Raw genomic sequence first — 14,211 nt, forward strand, 5'->3', positions numbered from 1 at the left:
ATGCATTCAGTGAGGCCACAAAAGCTTTGACGTTGTCTTCAAGAGCTGCGGTTGGCATCTCCCTACCCGTGAACCTGAACAGGAGCTGCTGCCTCTTCAAGAGAATAGGGAAGTTATTTTGTGCCGGTTTCTAGGCCTGGGACTTAAGAAACTGGAAGCTTCCATTTCCTGGCCCTTGGAACACTCGCCTGGAGCCCAGAGCCACTGTGTAAGAAACCCAGGTACCGTGTTGTGAGGCCGCGCAAGCTCGCTGTGCGGAGATGCTCTGTGAAAGGATGGAGAGAGGCAAGACGGGCAGAGGACGGGAAGATGGGAGGGAGGGAGGGAGGGAGGTCTGGACCATCTGCAGCTCTTCCAGCCCCTGCTAGGACGTCTTCGCAGCTGAGGCCCAAGAGACTGAGGGAGGGAGAAGCCGTCCCCACTGTTCTCCGAATCCCTGACCCAACGACGAGAAGAGCTGGTAATAAATCGGTGTTTTAAGCCACTTAGTTTTGGGGTGATTTGTTATATGGCAACAGATAACCAGAATAATTTGCTGCCTTGAAAAGAGTCCAGATTACATTGCAAAGTGGGAAAAGCAAATTGCCAAGTGAGATATAGGTACAGTTTTTGAAAAAGACCATTTCGTGTGTTGTATCCATATAGACGCAATATATTTGCACAGAATACACCTGTAATGTCATCTGTTGCCTCAGTTTAAGGAATCAATATTGGAGGGCCTTCTACGTTTTAAGTACATACTGTATGAATGCTCTACAACAAACATTTTTAACATTGGCTTAATATTTTTAAATGAGAAAATCGTGTCCTGCATTTATTTTATTTCAAAGTCATGAACATGTAACATATACCTACAAAGAGAGTAAAACTCTGGCCTTAAAAAAAAAAAAAAAAAAAAAAAACACTAGGTTTACTCTAGTAAACCTAGTTTACTAGAGGATTTTTTTTTTACAGAATTATTATTTTTTTACAGGATTTATTACTGAAGAGAGATTATATTGACACATAGGCTGATAATTCTTTTAATATCTAGGATAAAGACCAATTCAAATGATCAACAAAGAAAAAACAAATTATCAGCAAAGGAAAAAAAAAACCAAGAGCGGCTTCAGGAGCAACACTAGATCACAGACGAAAAATGAACCAACAAATTTAGGAAATAAAATTTTCACTCATTTAGGTTACCATGTCTGAAAGTAAGACAAAAAATATTTTCCTAATGAAACAGGTGAGGAAAAAAAAATACTCAAAGACTTGTATCAAGAAATTTAAGGGCATCTGGATGGCTCAGTGGGTTAAGCATCTACCTTTGGCTCAGGTCCTCATCCTAGGGTCCTGGAATCAAGTCCCACCTCAGGCTCCCTGCACTGGGCTCCTTGCTCAGCCGGGAGTCTGCTTTTCCCTCCCTCTCTGCCCCTCCCCCTGCTCAGGTGTGCACACACGTGCTCTCTCTCTCTCAAATAAATAAATTAAACTTGGAAAAAAAGAAATAAAAAAAAATGGAATCAAAGCCAAGAACGCAAGAGAGGAATCAAGAGCCCAGAAGGAAGGCAGAGTCATCGCTGTGAACCCAAGAGGCTCTGCCACCTTTCCTTTTGAAACATCAACTGATTTCCGAGTAGCATTGGCCCAAAAGGCCAAAAAGAAAATAATATCTCAGGTTTTTGGGAGATTTTTGAGAGTATTACAGGCACAGAGAGAAAATAATCAGGTTTCAGCACTACTGAGACAGCCAGGACCTGAGGGACCCAAAAGAGCCAGAAAGGGAACCTCAGAAAAGTGAAAGCACCCTTCAGCTGCACTTTCCCCCTAAAGAAACAGGCCTCCTTTGCAGCGGCACAGGTCAAAGTTCAAGAGAAGGAACTGGACACAGCTAAGTGGCTTCACAGCAGAAGGAGGATATGCAGGAGTCTCACAAAACCAAACAAAAATTGGCATTTACAACCTACGGAGGAGGGAGGGCACGGATAAACACCGGGGTTTCGGGGTCCGCTCTTAAACAATGACATGCGTGATGGCAACGGCAAACCAAAGCCTTCAGAGAATCCAATCCCTCTTCAAGTTATCTCAGTCACTGGTCAGCAAGAGGCGATCTGCCTGTGTTCTAACCGCCTGCCAAGTGGAAATCTGAATCTCTCTGGGAGAACAGAACAACACATAAAGACACTGTAATATTTCATGTATAGTATCTGACAACTAATAAAAAATTGCCAAGCATGGTGGGTGACAGGGCCAAGTAAGAAAAAAGCAGTAAAAGGCAGACAAGGAAAAGCACCGGCGATCCAGATACTGGAGATGTAAACAACAAACACAAAAACGACTGAGATTAATTTTCAAGAAAATAAAAGATAAGACAAAGAAATTCACCAGGGAAGAACTAGAATGTATTTTAAAAACATAATTAAATAATAATCCTGGAACCAAACAAAAATACAATAACCGAATAGAAGTGTTAAAGCAGATTCAACAAAACCAAAGAGATTAATGAACTATTACTTGGGTCTACAGAAAATATCATACAGAAGAAAAGAAAGGAAAAAAAAATTTAAAAAAATTTTAAAAAAAGAAAGAATGAAAAGTAGTGAAAAAAGTTTAAGAGACTCAAAGAACGTGGTAAAGAGGCAAACATAGCATTGAAGTTAGAAAAGGAAAGGAGAGAAAGATGGGGGTAAATGCGGTACTGGCTGATAATTTTCCAAAACTGAGAAAGATGTTAACTAAGAAAAATATTACGATCTAGGAAATCTTAGAAACTCCAAGCAGGATATGTCGAAAGAAAGCCACACGTAGACAATCATAATTAGACTTCCAAAAACCAAAGAGAAGATATTAAAAGAAACCAGTCTCTTGCTTCACTTAGCAAAATACCCTCTGGGTCTATCCACGTTGTCACAAACAGCAGCATCTCATCCTTTTTATGGGTGCATAATATTCCAAATATTCCATTGAGAGCATATGTATGTACACATGTATGTACGTGTGTCACATCTTCCTTACACATTCATCTAATGATGGATGCTTGGGTTGCTTCCATATCTTGGCTCTTATAAATAATGCTACAATAAACATAGGGGTGCACATACCTTGTGGAATTAGTGTTTTCATTTTGTTTGGATAAATACCCAGTAGTGGAATTATTGGATCATATGGTATTTCTATTTTTAGGTCATGATCTCAGGGTTATGAGATCAAGCCCCGCATCAGGCTTTATGTTCAAGCGGGAGTCTGCTTCTGCTTCTCTCCTTCTCCCTGTCCCTCTCCCCCACCCCAACCCCCATACTCTCTCTCTCTAAAACAAATAGATAAATCTTTTTTTTTTTTAAAGATTTTATTTATTTATTTATTTATTTATTTATTTTTTTTTTTTTTAAAAGATTTTATTTATTTATTTGACAGAGAGAAATCACAAGTAGTCGGAGAGGCAGGCAGAGAGAGAGAGAGGGAAGCAGGCTTCCTGCTGAGCAGAGAGCACGATGCGGGACTCGATCCCAGGACCCTGAGATCATGACCTGAGCCGAAGGCAGTGGCTTAACCCACTGAGCCACCCAGGTGCCCCTTATTTATTTATTTGATAGACAGAGATGACAAGGAGGCAGAGAGGCAGGCAGAGAGACAGGAGGAAGCAGGCTCTCCACGGAGCAGAGAGCCCGATGTGGGGCTCGATCCCAGGACCCTGGGATCATGACCTGAGCCGAAGGCAGAGGCTTCAACCCACTAAGCCACCCAGGCACCCCCAAATAGATAAATCTTAAAAAAAAAAAAAAAAAACAAAAAAAGAAAAACAAAAAAGAATCAGACCTATACGTACAGAGAACAAATTGATGGTTGCCAGAGGGGAGAAGGGAAGGGCGATGGAGAAGATGGTTGAAGGGGTGTGGGAGACACAGGTTTTCAGTTTGGGAATGAATAAGTCATAAGAACAAAAGACATAGCATAAGGAATACAATCAATGATATTGCAGTAGTGTTGCATGCTGACAGATGGTAGCTACACTGTAGCGGGCATAGCTTTATGCATAAACTTGTTGAATCACTGTATTACACACCTGAAACTGATGTAACATTGTGTGTCAATTATATTCAAATTAAATTTAAAAAAATCACCACATGACAGTACTGCAAAGGGTATATAGTCCATAATATTGTAATAATGTTGTATGGTGACAGATCAAAACTACATTTACGGTGAGCATTGTATAATACATAAAATTGTTGAGTCACTGTGTTATACACCTGAAACTAATATGACATTGTATGTCAACTATATATTTCAATTACAAACATTTTTTAAAAGATTATTTATTTATTTATTTGAAAGAGAGAGAGAAAGAGCATGAGAAGGGGAGTGTCAGAAGGAGAAGCAGACTCCCTGCTGAGCAGGGAGCCAGAGGTGGGACTCGATCCCAGGCTTCCAGGATCATGACCCAAGCCGAAGGCGGTTGCCCAACCAACTGGGCCACCCAGGTATCCCTCAATTATAAAAATTTCTAAAAGGGGGAAAAAACCCAGGTCCTTCCTCCTTGACGCACACACTCACGCATGTACAACTTTCAGAAGAACAGCCAACGACATCACATCAGAAATGATACAAGTTATTATAACTCGCAACCACTGATACAATCTTTGGAGTGCTCAAAGAAAATAACTACAACTAAAACTCTGAATGCAATGAAAATGCTCCTTAAAAAAAAAAGCTGAGGAATTTTAGCTTCTGAACTAGTACCAGACTGGCCCCGCAACTGTTAATTAGAACACTGGACAAAATCTTGGAATTCACTGTTTCCAATAACTGAAAAACAGCGAGTGCACGAACACAATCCATATGAGAAAAGAAATGGGGGTGCCTGGGCAGCTCAGCCAGTTAGCAGCTGCCTTAGGTGAGGTCATGGTCCTGGGATCGAGTCCTGCATCAGGCTCCCTGCTCAGTGGGGAATCTGCTTCTCCTTCTTCCCTCACCCTCTGGGTGTATGAGCTCGCTCTCTCTCTCTCTCTCTCTCTCTCTAAAATAAATAAACCTTTGAGAGACAGAGAGAGAAGCAAATTAGATGAGCCCTACAGTTGTCCAGCTTTCTGCCCGGAGGCATTTTTTCTGTACTGTTGTAAAGGAAAAAAACCAAAAAACAAAAAAGCCAAAGCAGAGCACGGTGGCCTCATTGACTTGAGTAGGCAGAGATCAGAACTCATGGAGGCTTAGGCAGCTGGAATTTCTCAAGCAGAGAACTGAAGACAGAAAACTATGCACATAAAGAGCCGAGAAAATCTTTATAGGGATTATGCTGAGTTCCTGGTTAATAACTAAGCTTTGCATTTGTAGGATAGAATGCAGTGTGGTCAGGCAAAGGTGGGGAGCTGTGAGCTGAACCATTCCTAGAGGTTGTAAGGAGCCGGAAAGCATGCAAATTCTGAGGAGCCCAAGTGGGGAAGAGACCTAGGATTACAGTACAGACTCCAGGTGGCTCGAACCTTAGTGGCTGGACTAAACTGGCAGGAGGGCAGAGGCCATTCTACTGCCCTAACAAAGCTTTAAAAAAACCATCAAAAGGGTCAAGCTAATTCTCAAGTAACTTACCTGCCCAGCAAACAAACTTCAAAATTTAAAGAACAACTGCAAAATCCAGAAATCCATTTTTTAAAGATTTTATTTATTTATTTGACAGAGAGACACAGTGAGAGAGGGAACACAAGCAGGGGGAGTGGGAGAGGGAGAAGCAGGCTTCCCGCCGAGCAGGGAGCCTGATGCCGGGCTCGATCCCAAGATGCTGGGATCACGACCAGAGCCGAAGGCAGGTGCTTAAAAACTGAGCCACCCAGGGACCCCCAAATCCAGAAATTCTACAATGTAACACTCACAGAAGCAAAAATACTGGGAATGATGGAATTAGCTGACAGGAGCTTTCATACAGCTATTATAAATGTATTCAAGGACCTAAAGAAAAATATGAACACAATAAAAGAAAGAAAAGAATAGAAACTATTTTTTTAACAACCTCATGAAATTCTACAGCTGAAAAATATAATGTTTAAAAAGTCATTATGAAGTTAAAAAGTCTTTGATGGGCTTAACATAAGATTGGATGCTCTGGGAAAAAGAAAAATGAACTTGAGGGGTTCCTGGGTGGCTCAGTGGGTTAAAGCCTTTGCCTTTGGCTCAGGTCATGATCTCAGGGTCCTGGGATCGAGACCCACATCGGACTTTCTACTCAGCAGGGAGCCTGCTTCCCCATCTCTCTCTGCCTGCCTCTCTGCCTACTTGTGATCTCTGTCTGTCAAATAAATAAATAAAATCTTCTAAAAAAATGAACTTGAAAACACGGAAACCAAAGCACAGAAAGAAAAATAGAGCTCAGTGACTTGTACAACAGAATCAAGCCATCTAACGTATGTTTGATTTTAAAACCTGGAGTGTGTATGTGTGGAGAGTTAGTAAGGTAGAAAAAAAATTATTTGAATAAACATGGCTAAAATTTTTCAAATTTGATCAAAGCTATAAATACACAGATCCAAGTGGCTCAGTGTACCTCAAGCTGGATGAAGGAAGACCACACTGTGGCACATCATAGTCAACTTGCTGAAAACCAGTAAGACAGAGAAAAACCTTAAAGTATCCAGAGGAGAAAAACATATCAAGAGAACAAAGATAAGAATCAACTAACTTCCCCCGGGATCAGGCTCCCAGCTCCATGGGGAGTCTGCTTCGCTCTCTGACCTTCTCCTCGTTCATTCTCTCTCTCACTGTCTCTCTCTCTCAAATAAATAAATAAATAAATCTTTAAAAAAAAAAAAGAATCAACTAACTTCTTTTCAGAAATAATGCAAGCCAGAGGACAACAGAACAGTATCTCGGATATGCTATAAACAACAACAACAAAAATGTTCTTCAACTAAGAAGGTGAAATAAAAAAGTTTTTTAGGTAAACAAAATAAAAGAATTTACAACTGTCAGGCTGAAGTAAATTGATAACAGATCAAAACATAGGAGTGAATAGAACTAGAAATGGACAAATATGGGAGGGAATACAAGCAATTTTTTCCTCCTTTTTAAAAGTTTCCTTAAAAGATAGTTGCTTGATTAAAGAAAATAATAATATCAATGTATTACGGAACTTGTATGTATAAAGTAAAATATACACGACGGAAAAAAAAAGCACAGAAGATGGAAGGAAAGAAGTAAAAGTATGCCGCTATGAACTGCTTACATTATCCATGAAATAGTATAATATTGTTTGACTTTCGATTGCTCTATATTGAAGGTGCATATTATAAATCCCAGAGCACAGGGGCACCTGGGTGGCTCAGCGGGTTAAAGCCTCTGCCTTCCGCTCGGGTCATGATCCCAGGGTCCTGGGATCAAACCCTGCATTGGGCTCTCTGCTCGGTGGGGAACCTGCTTCCCCCTCTCTCTCTGCCTGTCTCTCTGCCTGCTTGTGATCTCTGTCAAATAAATAAATATTTAAATTTAAAAAAAGAAATCCCAGAGCACAAAGAGAGCAAATTATCTCAACTATAAGACGTAAAATGACCTATTTGAAAAATAATACTGAAGAAGGTATGAAAGAGAAAAAGTGAATAAAGACCAGGACAAATAGAAAAGAAACAGTAAGATCATAGATTTAAACCAAAATATCCTGTGAATTAGATTTATTCTAAAGAGTCTAAAGCTACAATTAAAAGACAGAGACCATTAGGCTGGATAAAATATAATAAGACCCAAATATATATTCTTTACCAAAATACACTCTTTAAATATACAAATACATACACAGATAGGCTAAATGTTCAAGGATGGAAATACATGTATCATGAGAATATTGATCAAAAGAAAACCAGAGCAGCTATATTGGTGTCAGACAAATATTTCCAGAGATAAACAGGGTTAATTCATAACGGTAAAGGATAAATTCATTAGGAAAATACAACAATCCAAATGTAATTATACTAAGTCTTTAAAATACATGATGTACAGCATATGAAGAAAACCACAAATCCACAAACAGTAGGATTTTAACAAACCTCCCTCAGTAATGCAGGAAGAACAGTCAAACACTAGCATGTAACATGCCCAGATTAGATTGGCAGAGCACGGCAGGCACCACTGCAGGCACAGTCTTCCCAAGCATGCATGGAACATTCACGAAACATGGACTATGTGCTGGGCCACAGAACAGTTCTCAATAAATTTAAAAGTACCAAGATCATACAGACAACGTTTTCTGTCTACAGCGGAAATACATTGGAAATCAATAATGATAAGAAGCCTGGAATATCCTCAAATATTTTATGAATAAAATACAGTTTGTTTTTTAAAGATTTTACTTATTTGTCAGAGAGAGAGAGAGAGAGAGCAAGCACAGGCAGACAGAGAGGCAGGCAGAGGCAGAGGGGGAAGCAGGCTCCCCGCCGAGCAAGAAGTCTGATATGGGACTCGATCCCAGGACACTGGGATCATGACCTGAGCTGAAGGCAGTCGCTTAGTCAACTGAGCCACCCAGGTGTCCCTGAATAAAATACAGTTTTATATATTGCATAAGTCAAAGAAAAAATCACAAAGGAAGTTTAAAATATTCTGAAGCAAATCTAACAAAAACACAATGTGTTCAAATTTGTGGAATGCAGCTAGAACAGTGCTTAGATGGGAAATTTTAGCCTAAAATGCCTTTTTAAAAAAAGAGAAAGGGCTTAAAAACCAACTTTCTAAAGTTCCACTTTAAGAAGCTGTAAAAAGAATATAAAATTAAATCCAAATAAAACGAAAGGAAGGAAATACAAAAGAGGAGAGCAGAAATTAATGAAAAGGAAAATGGACAAACACTAGAGAAAAAATAAATAAAAATGTCAATAAATTAATGAATCTCTGAGCTGATTTAAAAGTACAGAGAAAACACAAATTACCATCAGACATGATGGAAGGATGGAAGGGGCTTTACCATAGATACTAAAGACATTAAAAATAACAAAGGAATATTATAAACAACTTAATTCCAAAAAGTCAACAAATAAATAAAACAGAAGAATTCCTTGAAAAACACAAATTAACAAAACAGATCCAAGAAGAGATAGAAAATCTGAATAGTCCTATATCTTTTAAAGAAATTTAATTCGAGACAAGATGGCGGGGAAGTAGGAGGAGGTGCCGTTTCAACTTGTACCCTAAAGTGAGCGGATTACCTACCAAAGAACTCCGATCACACACAAAATCAGCCTGAGATCAGAATTATACACGTCTGGATCTCTACAGGGGCAGAAGACACCAGTGGGCAGAAGCGTTCCAGGGTGCACCCGGACTGTACCACGGTCGATACATACAGCTACATCTGTTCAGTCATCTCTCACCAAAATGACTAGGAGGAGGAATGCCCAACATAAGAAAAATATAGAGGATGGACCTTCTACAACAGAGCTAATGGCTATCGACATAGACAATATGTCGGAAATATTCAGGCTAACAATTATCCAGGCAATAGCTAGGTTGGAGAAAGCCATGGATGACCAAACGGAATTGATTAAGGCAGAACTGAAAGCCACCAGGGATGATGTCCAAAATGCTCTCAGTGAGTTCCAATCTAATCTAAATTCTCTAAAAGCTAGAGTAACTGAGACAGAAGATAGAATTAGTGATCTGGAGGACAAACAGATAGAGAGAAAGGATCAGGAGGAAGCTGGAACAAACAGCTTAGAAGCCACAAAAACAGAATCAGGGAAATAAATGATGCCATGAAACATTCCAACATCAGAATTATTGGAATCCTTGAAGGGGGGGGAGAAAGAAAGAAGTCTAGAAGATATAGTGGGACAAGTTGTCCATGAAAATTTTCCCAATCTCACGAATGGAACCAGCATTCATGTACTAGAGGCAAAATGGTTCCCCCCCAAGATTATAGATTCTCGAAAGTCCTCGAGACACCTAATAGTAAGAATGAAGAATTATAATTGTAGGCAGACCCTCTTGAAAGCAGCTAGGACAAAGAAGCTCCTTACGTACAGAGGAAAGCCCATCAGAATAATGTCAGACCTGTCCACAGAGACCTGGCAAGCCAGAAAGGACTGGCAAAATATATTCAGGGCACTATGGGACGCCTGGGTGGCTCAGTTGGTTGGACGACTGCCTTCGGCTCAGGTCATGATCTCGGAGTTCCGGGATCGAGTCCCGCATCGGGCTCCCAGCTCCACAGGGAGTCTGCTTCTCTCTCTGCCCTTCTCCTCACTCATGCTCTCTCTCCCTGTCTCTCTCTCAAATAAATAAATAAAATCTTTAAAAAAAATATATATATATATATATATTCAGGGCACTAAATGAGAAGAATATGCAGCCAAAAATACTTTATCTAGCAAGACTGACATTCAAAATAGATGGAGAGATAAAGAGTTTCCAAGACCGGCAAGGCTTAAAGGACTATGCAACCACCAAGCCGACACTGCAGGAAATATTAAGGGGGGTTCTATAAAAGAGAAAAAATCCTAAAAATATCATTGAACAGAAATATGGAGACAATCTACAGAAAGAAAGACTTCAAAGGTAACACGATGTCAATAAAAATGTATCTATCAATAATCACTCTCAATGTGAATGGCCTTAAATGCACCCATAAAATGACACAGGGTTGCAGATTGGAAAAAACGACAGGACCCATTCATATGTTGTCTACAAGAGACCCACTTTGAACCTAAAGATACACCCAGACTGAAAGTGAAGGGATGGAGAAGCATCTTACATGCCAATTGACCTTAAAAGAAGGCCGGGGTAGTGATTCTCATATCAGATAAATTAGAGTTTAAACTAAAAACTGTACTCAGAGATACAGGACACTACATAATTCTTTTTTTTTTTTTAGATTTTTATTTATTTATTTATTTGTCAGAGAGAGAGAGAGATATCACAAGTAGGCAGAGAGGCAGGCAGAGAGAGAGAGAGAGGAGGAAGCAGGCTCCCTGCTGAGCAGAGAGCCCGATGCGGGACTCGATCCCGGGACGCGAGATCATGACCTGAGCTGAAGGCAGTGGCTTAACCCACTGAGCCAGCCAGGTGCCCCAGGACACTACATAATTCTTAAAGGGACTATCCACCAAGATGATCTAACAATTGTAAATATCTATGCCCCCAATATGGGAGCAGTCAATTACATAAGAAAACTATTAATCAAGATAAGAGTTATATTGATATGAATACATTAACTGTAGGAGATGTTAACATGCCTCTCTCAGTAGTAGACAGATCATCAAAGCAGAAAATTAATAAAGAAATAAAAGCATTGAATGACACATTAAACCAGATGGACCTCATAGATATATACAGAACATTCCACCCTAAAAAAACAGAATACTCATTCTTCTCAAGTGCACATGGAACCTTCTCCAGGATAGACCAAATACTGGGTCACAAATCAGGACTCAACCGATACCAAAAGACTGACATTATTCCCTGCATATTTTCAGATCACAATGCTTTGAAACTGGAGCTCAATCACAAGAAAATGTTCGGAAGGAACTCAAACACCTGGAAGCTAAAGATCACCTTGCTTAAGAATGCTTGGATCAAACGCGCCCGATCTCGTCTGATCTCGGAAGCTAAGCAGGGTCGGGCCTGGTTAGTACTTGGATGGAAGAATGCTTGGATCAACCAGGAGATCAAAGAAGAACTGAAACAATTCATGCAAACCAATGAGAATGAAGACACTTCAGTCCAAAACCTATGGGATACAGCAAAGGCAGTCCTAAGGGGGAAATATATAGCCATCCAAGCCTCCCTCAAAAAAATTGAAAAATCCAGAATACACCAGTTGTATCTATACCTTAAAGAACTGGAGAATCAACAACAAATTAAACCAACTCCACACATAAGAAGGGAAATAATCAAGATTAGAGCAGAGATCAAGGAGGTAGAAACCAGAGATATAGTAGAACGTATCCATGAAACTAGAAGCTGGTTTTTTTGAAAGAATCAATAAGATCAATAAACCATTGACCACACTGATCCCAAAGAAAAGAGAGAAAGCCCAAATTAATAAAATTATGAATGAAAAGGCAGAGATCACAACTATCACCAAGGAAGTAGAAAAAATCATCAGAAGTTATTATCAACAGTTATATGCCAATAAGTTAAGCAACCTAGATGAAATGGATGCATTCCTGGAAAACTATAAACTCCCATAATTGAACCAGGAAGAAATTGACAACCTGAATAGACCTATATCTAGTAACGAGATTGAAGCAGTGATCAAAAACCTCCCAAAAAACAAGAGCCCAGGACCTGACAGAATCCCTGGGGAATTCTACCAAACTTTCAAAGAAGAAATAACACCTATTCTCCTGAAGCTGTTTCAAATAATTGAAGCAGAAGTAAAACTTCCAGACTCTTTTTATGAAGCCAGCATTACCCTGATCCCCAAACCAGGCAAAGACCCTACCAAAAAGGAGAATTTCAGACCAATATCACTGATGAATATGTATGCTAAGATTCTCAACAAGATCCTAGCCAACAGGATCCAACAGCACATTAAAAAGATTATCCACTATGACCAAGTTGGGTTCATCCCTGGGTTACAAGGACGGTTCAACATTCGCAAATCAATCAGTGTGATAGAACAAATCAATAAGAGAAGTGAAAAGAACCACATGGTCCTCTCATGGAAACCAATGATGCAGAAAAAGCATTTGAAAAAATCCAGCATCTGTTCCTGATTAAAACGCTTCAAAGTATAGGGATAGAGGAAACATTCCTGAACTTCATAAAATCTATCTATGAAAGACCCACAGCAAATATCATCCTCAATGGGAAAAAGTTTGCAGCCTTCCCATTGAGATCAGGAACACGACAAGGATGCCCACTCTCACCACTCTTGTTCAACATAGTATTAGAAGTCCTAGCAACAGCAATCAGACAACAAAGAGAAATAAAAGGTATCCAAATTGTCAATGAAGAAGTCAACTCTCTCTTCGCAGATGACATGATACTTTATATGGAAAACCCAAAAGACTCCACCCCCAAACTACTAGAACTCATACAGCAATTCAGCAATGTGGCAGGATACAAAGTCAATGTACAGAAATCAGTGGCTTTCTTATACAGTAACAATGAAAATACAGAAAGGGAAATTAGAGAATCAATTCCATTTACTATAGCACCAAGAACCATAAGACACCTGGGAATAAACCTAACCAAAGAGGTAAAGGGACTATACTCGAGGAACTACAGAATGCTCATGAAAGAAATTGAAGAAGACACAAAAAGATGGAAGACCATTCCATGCTCTTGGATCGGAAGAATAAACATTGTTAAAATGTTATACTGCCTAGAGCAATCTATACTTTTAATGCCATTCCGATCAAAATTCCACCGGTATTTTTCAAAGAGCTGGAGCAAATAATCCAAAAATTTGTATGGAATCAGAAGAGACCCCGAATTGCTAAGGAAATGTTGAAAAACAAAAATAAAACTGGGGGCATCATGTTACCTGATTTCAAGCTTTACTACAAAGCTGTGACCACCAAGACAGCATGGTACTGGCATAAAAACAGACACATAGACCAGTGGAACAGAGTAGAGAGCCCAGATATGGACCTACTCTACGGTCAAATAATCTTCAACAAAGCAGGAAAAAATATACAGTGGAAAAAAGACAGTCTCTTCAATAAATGGTGCTGGGAATACTGGACAGCTAAATGTAGAAGAATGAAACTCGACCACTCTCTTACACCGTACACAAAGATACTCGAAATGGATGAAAGACCTCAATGTGGACAGGAATCTACCAGAATCCTAGAGGAGAACATAGGCAGTAACCTCTTTGATATCAGCCACAGCAACTTCTTCCAAGATATGTCTCCAAAGACAAAGGAAACAAAATCGAAAATGAACTTTTGGGACTTCATCAAGATCAAAAGCTTCTGCACAGCAAAGGAAACAGTCAAGAAAACAAAGAGGCAACCCACGGAATGGGAGAAGATATTTGCAAATGACAGTACAGACAAAAGGTCGATATCCAGGATCTATAAAGAACTCCTCAAACCCAACACACACAAAACAGATAATCATATAAAAAAATGGGCAGAAGATATGAACAGACACTTCTGCAATGAAGACATACAAATGGCTATCAGACACATGAAAAAATGTTCATCATCACTAACCCTCAGGGAGATTCAAATTAAAACCACATTGAGATACCACCTTACACCAGTTGGCCAAAATTAACAAAACAGGAAACAACGTGTGTTA

The sequence above is a fragment of the Neovison vison genome, chromosome 14 (assembly GCF_020171115.1).
Source record: "Neovison vison isolate M4711 chromosome 14, ASM_NN_V1, whole genome shotgun sequence".
In the NCBI taxonomy this organism is placed as follows: domain Eukaryota; kingdom Metazoa; phylum Chordata; class Mammalia; order Carnivora; family Mustelidae; genus Neogale; species Neogale vison.